At 39.3% G+C, this 5307-nt stretch overlaps 1 protein-coding gene across 6 annotated transcripts in view; it reads left to right on the forward strand.

The window, feature by feature from the left end:
- The first annotated feature begins 700 nt into the window (after positions 1 to 700).
- Positions 701 to 5307, forward strand: part of b3gnt7 (UDP-GlcNAc:betaGal beta-1,3-N-acetylglucosaminyltransferase 7) — a 32030-nt gene continuing 27423 nt past the window's right edge. For 3 of the 6 annotated variants that reach the window (XM_043702301.1, XM_043702300.1, XM_043702305.1), the window contains exon 1: positions 1386 to 1555. The gene's annotated coding sequence lies outside the window, so the exon portion shown is untranslated. The other 3 variants (XM_043702302.1, XM_043702303.1, XM_043702304.1) reach the window with 2 other exon arrangements.

A 5307-nucleotide genomic window follows, 5' to 3' on the forward strand; every position in this document is an offset into this window, starting at 1 on the left:
ATAACTGATAGGATAAACTATTTCCTTTTAATGTAGGAATCCAGAAAATAGAAGTGAGATTTTAACATTAAAACTAATCCATTTAGAAGTAAAATCAGAAAACACTTTTTCACAACAAGGCTGTGAATACAGTTGACGTATTCAACACTAAGACAAAGTTTTTATTAGGTAATGGCATTAAGAAACATGGATCAAATACAGTTGCAATTTAGATTTAATATGTTAGAGGGACTGCATGGTATTTTCTCATCTTCAGTGGTAACTCAGATAAACAATATTTAATGAAAAGTGAACTGCTTTGGATCTGCTGTTATCTCTACCTGCTGTGGACTATCTTGCTGAGACTAATTATCTGGAATTATCCTGTGAACCCCTAGCTCTTTGTTGATCTTCATAATTACAAAATGAATGACCTTCATCATTACAAAAAATGAGAGGAGTGATCTAAGACTTTAGTTTTTTGAGATTTTTTTCTGTTTCTCAGAACTTTGCTCTTTTATAAATTGTGCCATGCCACAACTGTTCCAAATAATTGTCAAGTCTAAAACTACCAAAAAGTAAAAATTGTTTTTGGCAACTTTTCCATCCAAGGACTTTTGCTTTCCATAGGAAAACATTCTGCCTCAGGCAAAGAGAGTCCTTACTGTGGCACACCTGAAATCTATAACTCACTGATGGACATTTAATGAGAGATTGTTGTTCAAAGCATTCACTCTTTATTTGACATAACAATTCTTCACAGTTAGCTGAACTGACAGTAGTCAGAGTCACATCTATCCAAAATCAAAACACACTTTTGTTTGCACACAATACCCTCATTACTGCTTTTTTGTTAGTATGAAGTTTAAACGACCTTCTCAGAGAATAATTCTAACTGAGCTAAATCAACACGATTGAGATTCAGCTGACTATCGTCCTCGAGTCTCTCAGAAAACGCACATCTCCATGGGTGAGCTGAAATAGCAGTAGGATCTGCTATAGCGGTAATTTACGGCACTAAGCTTAGCCCTGTTCATAGAAAGTCTTGCCACACATTGGAATACTAGTGATATTCTGTACCTTTCTCGGTTGTGGGTGGGGGAGGATTACCTGCAGTATGTGCATGAATGCCTTGATTGAAAGCATACGCTTCAGCTTGGGCACTGACCCTGGTTCATATGAGTCAATGATGTAGACTGCAGAACATCCATCCAACGACTAATCATAGCTTCCTCAATATTTAATTGAGTGCAGTAATTAATTATTAACATCTAAAAATTAGATTCCGAAATTTCAAGCCACCAGATGGTCTGAAGGGACTATTCGAAGTGAGGAGTGCCTTCTGACGTACACAGAAAATTACTTCCGCTGGCTGCCTTTAGATAAGGTAATCCTAAACAGTTAATAATTTGGAGACAGTGCAAAGGGCGAGTTGTGCTTTCATAGCTGGATATCATAACACACTCCGAAGGCTCTAACTCACAGTTTGAGCATATCCCCCAAACTGTTAAGTGCTTACCGTTTTGAATTTGATGTTTTCTCCAAATTTAAATTCTGGATCCCGTTTCTTAAGAAGGTAAGTAAAATTTTCCACTCTGATATTTAAAGGAGTCGAGTTCAGTTATGAATTGCTACATTGTGTGTTTCTGGCAGGCACCGGGAGACAGTAGGAATTTTAATGTGAGTGAAGTGGGGAGAGAGAGAAACTGATTCTTCAAGTTCTAACTAGGAATGTAAATTGGGGTCAGAAGTAAATACAACGTTTTAAAGCAGTATTTTATTTTCATTTTCCAAGCCCAGTGCGGCGAATATGGATAATGTGAGATCTGACAATCGGGGGAAAAGGTTCTTTGTTTTTAATCGGAATTTATCGATAGTGGATTGAATTTATCGAAAATACAACGCGTTTTGCTTATGACCCTAAAATAATCTCCTTGCGTTCAGTTGCCACTTTCAGCCTATGTTATTTAAAAGGTCACCGGTAAAGAACAGCAAATATAAATTGTAAACGACGGTACTTATTTGTCATTTTAGATACTGTACCATCATCCTTCGACTTCGCACAGACTTCAAACTAAGTGTTTGATAATAAAGTTCAATGATTTCATACATGTATTTCAACTCCTATCTTGAAGTCAAATGTTCTAAATGTTATTGAATGTTGTTCCTTACATTTGAGAAGCAGTTACGTTGGGGAATAAGCTTCCTAACATTGATATGTTAACTAAACCATAAAACGTACTCACTGCCAAGTAAGCCCTCTTGTCTGAAAGCTCCCTTCAATTCCTAAGAACATTCCAAGGCCACACTGACCTTACACACCCTCCTTCCTTATTTCACACCAGTCCTCATTCCCTCATTCACCTAGTTCATATTGGCATCACTTTCTCCCCCTGCTTCTGTCCGTGTCTCAACCTCTACTTGGAGCCTTTGTTTATACCCCACCCAGCCTGAATAATGTTGTGCTGAATCTTAGAATCCTAATTTGACATGAATTTTGGGAAGGGGGGTAACAAAAACATAATGAGGTGGTACAGTTTTATGATTTCACAAGCACCAAGGAAAAGGTAACTAGTTTCATTTTGGAAAATGTGACGAGTCGTTAGGTCATTTTGCGCTCTCCAGTAAAATGGGAATTTTTGGAGTTGCAGGTTCATGGGGCATTAAGATAATATTGAGTTTAGGGCAGTATAAAATAGAGCTAATGGACATTTTAGTCTTGGAATACTAAAGCCAAGGGGCTTTGAGCTCTCATTATAAAGCCTGACCGCAATGCTTCCAACACTCTATTATCCCCGAGTCCAACTACTTCAAGGTTTACATAGGTGTGAGCTGTCATTGAGAACAGAGAGCAGGGGCCAGTTCGATCCAACTACCCTTTCTTTATAACCCTGTCCATGATCACTCTGGCCATTGCTGCCTGTGAGCTGTAAACCCCAAAAGACCCCACTTTAGGAAGCCCTACCTCAGAGTAAACATGTAGTATGAGGTTCTGCACAATAGGAAGAATGTTAAGGCTTTAGAGGGGCCTGATGAGCATTCATTAGGTGGTGGTTGCTGTTATGAGGGAACATCAATGTGACATAGACTTGGAAAAGCTCAAGCTGCTCTTATTAGGCCTACTAATTGCAGGATAATACGGTAGAAATTTTTTAAATTGAAGATAAATGTAAATTATTTCCTGACTGAATCAAGAGCAAGGAATGTAGATTGCAGTTTAAATCTATTCAGTGTATAGCAGGTGGGGAGTTTTCTCCCAAGATTAAGGGTTGATACAAAAGCTGAAATTGCCAACAACAGTTGTTGGAATGGTGATTGAAGTTAAAAGCAATAAAGGGATGTAGGAACAGTATGAGGAACTGTTTAAAGATGGAGGATTTGATTTTTGCATGAAAACTTTCATCTGTGTTTAATTGACTCTGTGCAGAGAGCTTCATCAGTGGTTTGACATAAGGTGATGATATTTATCACATATAGTTGCAACATCCTGATACATCTATGCCTGAAGTGAGATATCCCAATTCATGACAGTTCTAAATGAGATACCTGAAAGGCTTTTGCGTGAGAAGGGATGAAATGACTGTTCCTTTATTGTTCATTCCCTCAGTTGTTTGAAGGAAGGTTAATTTAAGAAGGTTCCCTTTCCAAGAATACCTTTCTCCAACACCAAAATGAACTTACATTTTAAAAGGAGCCAATTTAATCAGGATTCTTTGAATTAGCATCGGACATTTTCGTTACTAAATGCTAATCTAGGCTAAAATGCAACACGTGCACTCGGCTTAAAAAGAGTCTAATCTTAAAAAAAAAAGTTTTAAAAATTGTTCATGCACAGTGGTTAGTTGAATATTATGGCTGTTTGTAGTGAAAGTTACCAGTAGTACTGACATTGGACGTACGGTTTTTTTTTTGATAACTTCATCCTACAAATCTAAGGATATTTTCTAAAAAAAAATAAAATAAAATTGGCTTGCAATGCTTGGTGTGAGGGAAAATCTTTACCTGCAGCACAGGGTTAACTAGAGATAGCTCTCTGATGCAAGGGCCGGCATGGTGGCTCAGTGGTTAGCACAGCTGCCTAACAGTGCCAGAGACCTGGGTTCAATTCCAGGTGACTGTCTATGTGGAGCTTGCACGTTCTCCCCGTGTCTGCGTGGGTTTCCTCCGATGCTCTGCTTTCCTCCCACAATCCAAAGCTGTGCAGGTGAGGTGAATTGGCCATGCTAAATTACCCATAGTGTTCAGGGATGTGTAGGTTAGGTCCATTAGTCAGGGGTTAATGTAGAATGATGGGGAATGGGTTTGGATGGGACACCCTTCGGAGGGTCGGTGTAGACATGTTGGGCTGAAGGGCCTATTTCCACACTGTAGGGATTCTTTTTTTAAAAAAAACACTCCAGCCCAGGAGAGTTCAGACCCAGTAGTCCACTGGAGTAGAGTTGGAACTGACATTAACCTCAGAAGGAAAACACAATTTGGCTACAGTTTGGGACATAAGCTATAAGGGATGGTTTCTTGTTGAGCAGAGATTCATCAGCCCTTGTTTGTGATCACAAGCTATCTCTAATCAATCTGCTTAGAGTTTCTTTGACACTGTTAGATTTAACATTTCATCAGTCCAACACAATTTGTTTTCCTTTGCACCTACAGTTATTGTCTCTGTACTTTTTAGAATCTATTTTGGAATTGATGGCTGAAGATGTTCATGGGTTTTAACCTGTGGTTTTGACAATCCATTGAAGTTAATGTGAACAATTGTACAATTCACTGTTTCTGCATGAGCTGAGTGTGTAAGCCTCTGCATCACCAAGACCCCCATAGCGCCTTCTCAGTGATGCATGTCCACAAGGCACCCTCCAGCTCGTGTAGCTCTCAAGTAGAATGTCAAGGGCATATGGGCTGGATAGAAGATGGGCACATTCCCAAGGATAGTTATTTTAATCAACCTGTTCAATCGTGTTAAGAAAACCATCTGTGGGACTTGAACCTCTAGGATTCATGACCCAGAGTATGAACATTACCAGTGCTGTAAGAGCCCAATGTTTTTTTAATTTCAAAAATATACTTTATTCATAAAATACTTTGATCTGTACAACTGGACATGCCATACATATGTAAACATTCCATTTGTTTGCATACCGAAAACAGAGTAATCATTTCTATTTACAGGTCTGTACGATTACATTTTTAGCTGAGGCGTCAGCAGAGCCCAAATGACTGCATGGGCCCCCTGTTCTTCATTAGGCAGGCAGACTTTACACAGTGGTCTTTCCCCACCGCGCCTTGGCGGCAGCTGCCCCAAGCTTCAGCGCGTCCCTCAACACGTAG

Source organism: Chiloscyllium plagiosum, chromosome 13 (genome assembly GCF_004010195.1).
Source record: "Chiloscyllium plagiosum isolate BGI_BamShark_2017 chromosome 13, ASM401019v2, whole genome shotgun sequence".
Classification (NCBI taxonomy): domain Eukaryota; kingdom Metazoa; phylum Chordata; class Chondrichthyes; order Orectolobiformes; family Hemiscylliidae; genus Chiloscyllium; species Chiloscyllium plagiosum.